We start from the raw sequence: 12321 nt of genomic DNA on the forward strand, positions 1-12321 counted from the left end.
ACATTTTACTTTCCTTGAATACAAAGATTTTTTCTTTATTAATTTTTAGTAGCTTTAATTACATATATTAATTAGAATTTTTAACCCTTGGAAACCTTAATTTCTAAATAAAAACCAAGTAAGTAATTATAAACCCTTGTTCACATTAGCATTCTGTAGCTTGACAAATTTACAAATACCTTCTATAATTTTTAGAAACGTGTTACTTTGTAGTAATTAAACACAAGGTTTGTTTATTAATAGACCCAAATACTTTTTAGTTTTTCTTAATAAGAAGCCAAAGTAGATAGACATCTTCAGCAATAATGTTTCAGTGTTCCAGCCTCTCTGAAAATGACCCAGATACTCAACAGATTTTGTTATTTAACTTAACTTACTAAACTATAAAGTTTGTTTCCAAAAAGATTTTGAAAGCTGTTTTTTAAGTACATAGACCATAAAACATAATTATTGTACTTAAAAACTTTTACCCAGTTTTAACAATTATGTACTAATTACTCAAAAAAATCATGTAACATTAAAGTAGTTAACCATCATCTTAAGTCGTTTTAAGTACATACATCATAACACATAATTATTGTTAAAGTTTCTCCAAAAACCTTCATCCTTCACATTTATTTAGTTTACCTGTTCTCAACAATTATATTTAAATGGTCTATAAAAACCTCATGAGACCTTAAACAAAATCAGCTATTATACTGAGTTATTAGTTTTGCTGATAAATTTTCTAACAGAGATGACATGAGCTCATTTGACTGGTAAACCCAGGCTGTATGTCTGCATCATATCTAATGCTGATAACTTTGTGGACATGCCTATTTTAAATCAAACCAGCAAACTTAAACAGACTTTTATTTACCAAAGATCATTTTATATCATGTTAAATAACTTTGTCTTTTATAAATTTCTGTATATTAATCAAAGACTGTATTCCATTATGAGAGATTTTGAATTCTCTCTTTTAAGGGTGACCCTTAATGTAGATTCATCTGAAACAGAGGTTGCCCAGAATGGTCATTACAATTCCAAATTATCTCAAAGGTTTACTTATTTTTACTTGTTTAATTTTAGATCAGGAATTTTGGGGGAGTTCAATTGGCAAATTTCAGTGAGAGAGGAGAGAGAAGCAGCAGATTTGGCTTCAGCCTGCCAGCTGCTGGCATGCTTAATTATTTGTTTTTCCTTAAAGAGGCAGTAAAGTATTTATGATTTTATTTAGAAGCTTCAAAAGATTAAAACAGGCTTCCCATTGTTGTAGCTGGCTTTTTCCAATTGCGTACATCAGCTTGAGTAAAGTGAAATTGTCCCATTTGGGCTATTTTAAAGTGAGATCTCCTTTAGTATGTTTAACATAGCCTGAAGGGTGGATTTATATGTTCTTACTATATTAGGCAGGGAAAACATTCCCCAGTGAGACATAATGTTTATCCCCACAACATAATGTATGATAGAATCAGGCAAAAGAGATGGAATTATTTTATATAAAGCCCATTTAAATATACCAATTTTTAAAAACTTTATCTTAATTTTATCAACTCATACTTTTAATTATAACTTACTTTAGAATTCTATTAACAAGTTTTAGTTTTGCAATATTGTGTAGGGGAAGCAATTCCAGATAGACATAACATCTATTCCCAAAAAAACATTTAGGCAAAATTGACATAACCTCTTCATATAATGTTAGTTTAAATGCTTTAATCTTTATAGTCTTACAAACTTGAGCAACCTAGCTGTTGCCCCAAACAATTGCTGGTCAGGTTTTCCACTGTGATTTTTGCTTCCTGACTTTGTAAAATTTTTTAAACTGGAGTGAATAGAAGACGTTTATCTCATGTCCTTTAATATTGGTGGGTCAATAAAGGGATTCCTTTAGCCCACTTAACCTTAGGCAGTGTTTTATTAAAACCTTCATTTTAACTTTATTTACGTCTGTTCCATTTATCCCACTCTACTTTTTAATAACTAGTTAAGGGTTTTCATCCTGTTGGCATGAGTCTTGTGACTCTTCCCCTTTTGATTTTTCTTTGTTAACTTAATGTTTTTATTAGCATCTGTAAAACCACAAGAAGAAGCTGAGACCCCAAGTTTGATTAAGTTTTTAAGACTAATCATTATATTTTCCTTTTAATTTGGGCTTTTCATAGGTACCAATAAAACAGCTGTTTATGACGAGAGCTCTCTAAAATTTTCCAACTTAAGCATCGATTGTTTGGCCATTTTCTCTCCAGAATTTAAAGAATATGGTGGTCATGCATGTTACAAAAGGAAATGATCCCTTTTAGACATTGGCTTATGACTATAATTAGACCATCTACTTAGAATCAGCCCCAATGGTCTCTGCTTGGAGACAGACTGCATGTTTCCCATTCTGATACACAGAGACAGAGAGACACACAGATCCAGACACAGAAAAGCCAGATGCCAGTGAACCAGTTCCCAGATGGAGGGTATAAAGTCCTACAACTATTTCCACTCCGGATGTGACCCCAGATGGCCCCTCTGTGAACAGAAAGGACCCAAGATGGCCCTTTCATGAATGGAAGGGACCTCAGAGGAGGAGAAGGAACTTCATGGGCGTCCCCAAGGTGAGTTACTCTATTTCAGAGTCTATTGACTCATCAGAATGAAGAGCAAACAAACCAACCAACTAGAACCTGTTTCCTTGCCATCAGAAAATGTGCCTAGGGTCAACTGTGCTGCGTCAGATGGAAAGTACTGGGGACAGTCCCTAGGGCAAATCACCTAGGCAGCTGCTGGACTGCTTCCCAGAAAATCCCAGTTGGCCTGGGGCTGTGGAGCCAAGGGCAAGGGCCTCCTGGCTGGCTTGCCAGATCGTTACCGCCTACAAACATAGTTTCTTTACCCGCCACACAGAGGTGCCAAATAAAAACTGAAATGCCAGGCTTATAGAAAGGAAAAGGTTTTTATTTTGGATGACATTAGCCAGGAGATGAGAGTGAGTTTCAAATTTTCTTTGAAATTTGCTTCATTTCATCTCATCTCCCCGAAAGAGGGGAGGCGAGGGGTTTTAAAGGTTTGTAAGGAATGTGGCTGCTTGTAGATGGGGTCGTGGAGGGAGTCAGTGGCCTTGCTGGTCAGAGCCATCCCACCAGCCTGCATTAGGCCTTGCGACACTGTTTGCAGGGAGGAGGGGGAGATGATATGGAATCCAGGTAGTTATCCTTGGCTGTGTCTGTCTCCATGAGGAATAATGGATTCTGGAGCCAGGGAGCCAGGGAGTAAGCAGGGAAAGAGTGCTTTGGTTTTAACCCCATATACTCTGGGCCAGCATCAGACACATCCATGTTTTTAAGTTTATATGCTGTAAAGAGCATTAACAGAATCCACATATATTATTTTCACTTTTTTCCCTGATGTGTTCAAACTGAGTTTCCCTGCTACCAGCTAGCCCAAAACAATGTCTCAGTGTATCCTGAACATTAAACATCTTCCCATTTGTCCAAGCCTAATTTTCTGTCATTTATTCACACTGTTACTCATCTAGGCCTGAACATCTAGAATCTGATCTGGGCCACCCTGCTGAGAGAAGACAGTGATTGCAGACAGTTAGTTACCATGTGTCCAGACCAACACCCGTAACTTTTAGCTGGTTTACGGATGCATCTCATTTTGAACTTGAGCTTATTTTGTCTTACAAGTGCTTGGCATGTGTGTATTGTCCTTTCCTTTTATTATTTTTAATTCCACAAGGAAGGTACTTCAAAGGTGATTTAATTCACATGAGTTGGTACCCTGGGGCCCTGGGCTGAGTAAGCCTATGACTAAACTTTTCCCCTGAATCCTGCTGTTAAAGCATTCACCCTTCTCAAGTCATGGGGCTGAGCTCTGGGCCATCTCACGCAGACACTCACCCATCCCCTCCCCTGTGGTGTTCACTGCTTGGCTAACTGGGTGGTTAAACTGATGAGCCTGCTTTCAGTTCAAGGGACTATATTTGGGAGACCTCGGGAAGAAGTATGTTGTGAAAATACTTTCATCTCATGACCTTCACTAAAATCCAGGGAAGTGGCGACATTGTCTGACTATGGAATATAAGGTTTATTTGAGAGACATACTGTGCTTACTCTTCCTCTAGGCACCTGTAATTTCCCTGAAGCTGCCAAAAGGGGACTGTCATGTGGTAAAGTCATAAGTTAATTCTAGGACCACCTTATTACCTAATTCCTTTGCCTTGGGGATGTTCCACATTCTGACACTGATCCACTTTTCTATGGAAATAGTTAGGTAGACATTTGTTCGTTTTTTCACTTTCAAAACCAAGACACTCTCATTGTAGATAAAAATAGAAAATTCAGGAAAGGAAAAAAATCATTAGAAATCTTAAAAGTCTACTATTCATGGATAAGCACTGTTATCATTTGAGTGTACATATTGTTGTCAGGAATTCTATGCAATTATAACCACATATATTTAAGAGTAGCAATGAGATGATATCCTACTTACAGTTTTGCAAACTGATTTATTTATATAAACATCATATTATGAATGTCAATCTATGCCAATCAATATAAACCTACATGACTAAAATCACAATAGAAACACTAATGGTCAATTCTGGCATGAAAATAATGATAGTAATGGTTAATTTTTATTGCTAACTTCCTTAGTGTCTGATACTGTTATAAGTGCCAACTCTGTACTTACTCATTTCATCCTCACCACAACCTATGGGGAGGAGCTCTGGTTGCTCAACTTTAAACATAATGAACTGACGGCACGTCTAGCAAGTGGCAAGTGTAAGATATGCTGTGTTGCTCCTGAGCCCATACATCTAACCAGGATATACTACTGCCTCTCATATGACAAGATCTTCAACCTTACTGTTATTCAAGGCAAAGCAAAATAAAACAAGCTGAGGTACCATGTTTTTTTCTCAGTTAACTAGGCAGAAACTTCAAATATTGATAATAACCTCAGTGTGGTTAGGAATTTTGGGGAAATGTGTCCTGTTATGCTTTGAAAGTTCTCCCTTATCTTGTCTCCCTTCCTATGCCTCAGGAGTATTCCCCATTTGAAAGCTGAATTAATTTCCTGTTAGTAGAACTTAGAATATTTATATTTCCATACCATTTTATTGTTTTGTATTGTTGCAAGACCAATAAGTGTGTATTATAGGTAAAAATATATAACATAGAAAGGAAATACAATAAAATAACACCAAAACATACCACTTAAAGGTAAGTCCTTCTGTATTTGTTTCCTAGGGTTATCATAACATAGTACCACGAAGTAGGTGGCTTAAAAAACATGGGGCAAGCCTGGTGGCATAGTGGTTAAGTTTGCATGCTCCACTTCAGAGGACCAGGCTTCGCTGGTTCAGATCCCGGGTACGGACATACATGCCTCTCATCAAGCCATGCTGTGGTGGCATCCCACATACAAAATAGAGGAAGACTGGCACAGATGTTAGCTCAGTGACAATTTTCCTCAAGGAAAAGGATGAAGATTGGCAACAGATGTTATCTCAGGGCCAATCTTCCTCACCAAAATAAAAACAAACATAAAACCCCCCAGAAATCTATTGTCTTGTAGTTTTGGAGGCTAGAAGTCCAAAATCAAGGTATTGACAGGTCATGCTCCCTTTGAAACCTATAAGAGACTTCTTCCTTGCCTCTTCCTAGCTTCTTGTGCTTTGAAGGCAATCTTCAGTGTTTCTTGACTTGTAGATGCATCACTCCAATCCTCCATCTTCACACGGCATTCTCCTTCTGTCTCTTCATATCATCTTCTGTCTGTGTGTGTCTTTGTGTCCAAATTTCCCCTTTTTATAAAGACATCAGTCATATCGGATTAGGGCCCACCCCAATGACCTCATTTTAATTTGATTGCCTCTGTAAAGAATTTATCTCCCAATCAGGTCACATTTTGAGATAGTTGGGATTAGGACTTCAACATACAATTTTGGGGGGACACAATTCAACCCAGAATAACCACTAATGTTTTCATCCGCATTATATTCTTTGAGTAGTTTTCTTATGCAAGTATTTACATATTTATGCACGTATGCATGCATTTATAGATTTATGTACAAATATAGGATCACATCTTACATTTGGCTTTGTGACTTGCTTGTCTTACTAATAACATACCTCAACGTCATTGACTGTGGATAAACATCAGTCTATACCATCGGGTTAGTAAGTATACTAATGCCTGATAAAGATATAGAAAAATAAATAAAAATGACTAAAATGTATTATATGCCAAATGCTTTTTATGTATTGAGTCATTTAATGCTCACAGCACCAGTATAAGGTAGATATGGTGTTAATCCCCATTTTATAGATGAAAACCTGAGGGACAGGGAGAATAAGGACTTAGCCCAGGACTGCTCAGTCAGGGAGCAGGACAGCTTGGGTTTGTCCCCAGCACCTCATGGTCCAAAGCCTGGAAACTTGTCAAAGATTTGTTGTTAAGTAACAGAAGCTGTCTGCACAAGTGTGAGTATTTTAGGAGATCATTAAAAATAACACTCAGTATGTTAAAATATTCATACAGAACAGCTGGGCTAGTGGCAAAAAGGTGGCTTGTGACCATGGTGAGAGCACGTTCATTGCAAACATGAGGACAGAAGTCATAGTGCAGTGGGATGAGTCAGTTGGAAGTGAACAATGTTAACAGGAAATGCAGAAAATTCTTTCTGGAAGTTTGCCTTTGAAGAGGAAGAGAGAGAGACAAATAGAGAGGGAGAGATATGGAGAGAGAGGGAGAGGGAGAGAGAGAGAGATCTTGTAGCTGAATGTGGATGAGGAGTCCAAAGAGGGTTTTTAAAAAACTCCAAAGCCTTAAATTTGAATGACTTTAAAAGTTAATGTGAAAGAGCCATCTCTGCTCAGATTTAATCTTTGGATTTTGCCATATATTCATTCCCCTTCTTACTCTCTTATTTCCACTATAGAGTTAATGAGATGCTTCTAATGGAATACTTTGGATTTTAAGCTCAATACATATTTAATTATTAGTGAATAGAAGAATGAATACTTGTGTGTCAAGAAATGCTAGTAGTTCTTGGCTTTTTATCTCTCAGAGAGGCAGGAGACAGCTGAAATCCTGGTGGATATGGCTGGATAACGCATGATCTGAGGACTCTTTCATTGCTGACTGTAGGATAGGTCCAGAATTTTCCTATAAATATATGAACATACTGAGCAGTCCAGGAGCAGTAGTTATGCAAACACCACACCTTGCTGCCCTAGTACCATCTCTCACTAAGCTCATCAGGTGAGTCAAAGACAAGCTGTCTGTCTTCCCAGTGTGGAGAACCAGATCAGGATCTGCTCAGAGGCATGATGTTAAGCAGCTCTTATGAGCTTCTGAAACACCTAAGAAAGTAGAGAAACTCTGTCCCCAAATTTTGAACTCAAGACAAATCAGAGAGATATCTGCTCCCTTCATCTGGATGCCTGTATTCTCATTATGAGAAAACAATGAGAAATGATTTTTAACTTCTAAAACTGTCATCAATGAGAAAAAGATAGTACCCAATTGTACTTGTCAGGATAGGCTAATGACATAGCATACAATGCTATTTTTCTTTAGCTTAATATAAGTTTATTCTTCTGTCGTAAAACAGTCTAACACTGGTGTTACTTGTCAGGTGACTCTCATAGGTTCCTTTCTTGCAAGTGGGGATACAGGGACCCCAGGCCTTCCATCTTTTATCCCTGCCACTCCCTTGAGCTTCAGAGTCCTATGATCAATTCTCTGCTGGCAGAAAGTGAGGAAATGGAGTATAGCTTGGGATGATTTAGAGGTCAGGTGTAGAAGCAGCAAATATCACTTCTGTCCACATTCCATTGGATAGAACTCCACTCCTCAATGTTTTAGTTTAGGTTCACCCAAAAGCAGAACTTAGGTGCTGGTAGTTTATTTGGGAGCAGATCCCAGGAGTGAGGTAAGAGTTAGAATGGAGTTAAGAAAGAGCTAAAGCCAGTATAATGGTGCATTATTGACGTTGTTGCTGTAGGTAGACAATGGGGACTAGGTTTATCTGGGATCTCTGAGAAGCATACAAAACGTCTCCCAGAATTATCTGCCCAAAAGTTGGGAGGCTGGAAAGTTTATTCATCACTCTGAGTTCTGTTGGTTAAGGGTTTCTCTTGAGGGCATTAATTCCCCTGCAATTCATGGATGGGCTTGTATGGGGGTTAGGAGGACTGTTTGAGGCTAATGAGAAGAATCTGAAGCAGGAATGTGAGTGAAGGCAGCCTGCTTGAGGTAGGACACTGCTGCCATTGGTGTGAGCTCACAGGGAACTGTCCATGACAGCTGTGAATGTGTGCCCAGAGATGTAATAGGAGACACCAAAATTGCTTAATACACATGGCTTTCAGTAAAGGATGCTAAGTAATGTGGTATAGCTGTGTGCTGTCGAGGAAGAGAAAGTTGGAAACAATCTAAATTTTCCTAAAGAAGTGGAATATTTAAATAAATTATGAAGCTTGTTAGTTAATGGAAAGTTCTCTAAAAAACATTTTGAAGAGAAATAGGTGAATTGCAGAGCAAGTTAAATAATGTTACTCTGGATTTCAGGAGTGAGACCTGGACTTGGGGAGTCATAACTGTATAGATTTTATAAACTAGTTGAAATCATTTATCCAGTGAGGGAAGATAGAAAAGGATGAGGTCCAAGAATTAAATTAAACCCTGGGCCCTCTAGCATTAGGAGGTCAGAGAATATATATATTGGTTTATAACATTATATAAATTTCAGGTGTACATCAGTATATTTCGATTTCTGTGTAGACTACATCATGTTCACCACTCAAAGTCTAATTACCATTTGTCACTGTACACATGTGCCCTTTTTAAAAAGTTATTATATTGAGGTCATATGGGCTTATAACAGTGTATAAATTTCAGGTGTACATTTATTGCATTTCAGTTTCTACATAGACTGCATCATGTTAACCACCAATAATCTAGTTTCCATCTGTGCCTCTTTACCCCTTTCACCCTTCCTCCACTCCTTTCCCTTCTGCCAATAATAGCCAAGACATAGAAACAAGCAAAATGCCCATCAGGGATGAATGGATAAGGAAGATGTGGTGTTTATACACACACACACACACACACACACACACACACACAATGGAATACTACACAGCCATAAAAAGGTGAAATCTTGCTATTTGTGACAACATGGATGGACCTTGAGGGTATTATGCTAAGCAAAATAAACCAGACAAAGACAAATACCATATAATTTCACTCATATGTGGAAGATAAACAAACAAACAAACACATAGATAAGAAGAACAGATTGCTGGAACTGCTTCTTATTTTATCACTTTTTGTTTTCTATTTCAGGCAATGCTGCAGTGAATCTCCTCTTACCAGCCTACTTTTATACATGTGATATAGTTTCCCTACATTACAGGATGCCAAGTTCCCTGGGACTTGATTTCAGTAATTAAAACTTTCTCAAAAAGTGTTTGAGAATTCTGATTTCTTCACCTGACCTCTATAACTGGTGTCATCAGAATATTTAAATTCATGTCTAACTGTTAAGTGTATTTCCATTTCCTTGATTTGTGTCAAAATTAAGTCTCTCTCTCTCTCTCTTTCTCCAGACATACACACAAAGCCAGTTTTTAAACTTTTCTTCTGTGATTTTTTCTTCCATTTTATTGGATTCTTTCTATACTTAAGTTTTGTCATATGATAGGTGGCAAAAGGTCATTTAGATGCTTTTATTTGCATTCTTTAAATTATTAGTGAGTTAGAACTTTTTCTTGTAATTATGGACCATCTGCATTTCTTTGCACACTGTTTACAAATTTTGTCTATTTTGCTATTTTGTTATAGGGCTCTTAAGGCATAAGGTTAATATCTTCACTGATACAGACACTCATTGTTTCAACAGATATTTACTGGGTGTTTATTATTTGCCAGACACCCCAGCCAAAATCCATATTCCAGATCTTTTTTCTGAGATCTGGATGATTATATTTACTTGAAATGTCCCCTTGGAGAAAGAAAAGTATTAGTACCCAGCCAAACATTTGTGAATCGTCAAGGAGAACATACACAGTTCAAAAACACTTATCCCTAAGCCCTGCATGATCACAAAGTAAAAAGGATGCAATGTGTTATATAATGAGAGCTATGGGTTAGGATTAGTCTTTTTGTGATCTCTGTATCAACGGCAAGATTTTTAAAAGTTACATAATGTTCCTGAGTTTTCTTTTCCTCATTTGTAAAATGGGAATAATTATATCTATATCAGACAATTATCGTGAGAATCAAAAAAGCAAAATATTTCAAGTGTCAAACACAGCATATGGTATACTTGGTATTCAATAAATGTTAGTTTCCCTCCTTTAATCCAAATAGCATGATTACATAATAATCATGTGGAAATGGTAAATGGAAGGGAAATGTATAAGTTTCCATTGTGTATTAACTTTAGTGTCATTTCTATGTACTGGAGTGATTTCTCCAATAATTTAGAAAAAAGTAAAACAATCACTGGACCAGTTCCCTAGGGTTTAAAAAAGAAAACCACCAAAACCATCATCCCATTTTGTTTTATTTCATATACTTCCCTATCTCACTTTTTTATTCTATGTTATTTTCTTAAGAATAATATGTGCAATGTGACCCATAAAGAAGAGGCTTTGCAGAAGAACATTGCAATAAAACATTGGGGGCCAAGTATACCATAGGGTCTTGGGTAAGTCATTTCCCCTGTTCTAGCTGTTTTTGGAAAGTACCTCTCAGATAGATCTAGGGGTTAATGAGATCCAATCTAGGAAAACACATATGATAAAACGTCATAAAACTAAATACACACATTTACACACAAAGGAGTGCATGTAAAATGGTGAGATCTGAGTAAGGTCGGTGGATTATATCAATGTCAATTTTCTGTTTGTCATATTTTACTGTAGTTATACAAGTTACCGTTGAGGGAAAATGGGTAAAGGGCATAAGATCTCTCTGTCGTTTCTTACAACCACATGTAAATCTACAATTGTTTTAAAAAAGTTTTTTAAAAGGCATAGTTTTTCTCCTCTAGGGAACTAAGAAAACTCACCCAACTGAAGGCTTACTGTGTGCTAGGTATTGGGAAGGTGGCTTTACACGAATCACCTCTAAGATAAAAATATTTTCTCTGGTTTGCCCTGAACAGAAGGGTTGCCTGTTGACCTGGCATCCTATGCAGTGTAATGTTTGTCCAAAATTTTTCTCTTTTTTTTTTTTTTGGTTTCTGTTTTTTTAGGTATGCTTTTTGGTGAGGAAGATTGAACCTGAGCTAACATCTGTTGTCAACCCTCCTCCTTTTTTCTTTTCTCCCCAAAGTCCCAGTATATAGTTGAATATCCTAGTTTTAAGTCCTTCTAGGTCCTCTATGTGGAATGTCACCACAGCACGGCTTGATGAGCAGTGTGTAGGTCCACCCCCAGGATCCGAACTGGCGAACCCTGGGCCAGTGAAGCAGAGTGCTGAACTTAACCGCTACACCACCAGGCCTACCCCCCAAATTTTTCATTTTTAAACAATGTATTATTATTATTACTGATATTTACATTAAAGTAAGCCAGAATGGGTTTAGTGAAGCTTGTTTACATGTATTAGTTTTCTAGAGCTGCTGTAACAAATAACCACAAACTTGAAGGCTTAAAACAATACACATTCATTCTCTTACAAGAGTGTAAGTCAAAAGTCTGAAATCAGTTTTACTAGGCTGAAATCAAGGTTATGGGCAGGGCTGTGCTCCCTCTGGAACCTCTAGGGGAAAATCCATTTTCTTGCCTTTTCCAGCTTCTAGAGCTCTATTCCTTGCATTCTTTGGCTCATGGCCCTTTCCTCTGTGTTTGAAGACAGCAGCTTAGCATCTTGCTTCAGTTGTCACATTGCCTTCTTCTGTAGTAAAATCTCCCTCTGTGTCCCTCTTATAAGGACACTTGTAACTGTATTTATGACCTGTCTGGATAATCCAGAATATTCTCCCAATCTAAAAACTCTTAATCACATTTGAAAAGTCTCTTCCCTAATTCAACATAATTAACATATCTCTGTCGAGGACAACTTGCAGAGTACCCACTGTTAAAATGAAGTAAATTCATGCAGGGGCAGTTAGAGCTGGCTCCTTTTTGTCTTGAGTGGTAATGAGAAAAACGTTTGATGCTGCTACCCCTGCTGGTTATATGTGATTAGCTAGTTGGGCCATGACCCCTGCCAAGGACCTCCAAAATGCATGAAAGTGCCAGCCTACCAACCATAAGATCAGAGGAAAACATGGGAAATCATAAGTTAAATGTATGTGAAATACGTGTGGGAAGTGAAGGCTGA

At 37.5% G+C, this 12321-nt stretch overlaps 1 long non-coding RNA gene across 1 annotated transcript in view; it reads left to right on the top strand.

The window, feature by feature from the left end:
• Positions 1-9459, top strand: part of LOC139081069 (uncharacterized) — a 30497-nt gene extending 21038 nt beyond the window's left edge. Inside the window, exons 3-4 of the long non-coding RNA XR_011536021.1 lie at positions 2383-2588; positions 9334-9459. This is a non-coding gene — a long non-coding RNA (uncharacterized lncRNA). The remainder of the gene's footprint in view (positions 1-2382; positions 2589-9333) is intronic.
• Positions 9460-12321: the final 2862 nt, after the last annotated feature.

This window comes from Equus przewalskii, chromosome X, assembly GCF_037783145.1.
Source record: "Equus przewalskii isolate Varuska chromosome X, EquPr2, whole genome shotgun sequence".
In the NCBI taxonomy this organism is placed as follows: domain Eukaryota; kingdom Metazoa; phylum Chordata; class Mammalia; order Perissodactyla; family Equidae; genus Equus; species Equus przewalskii.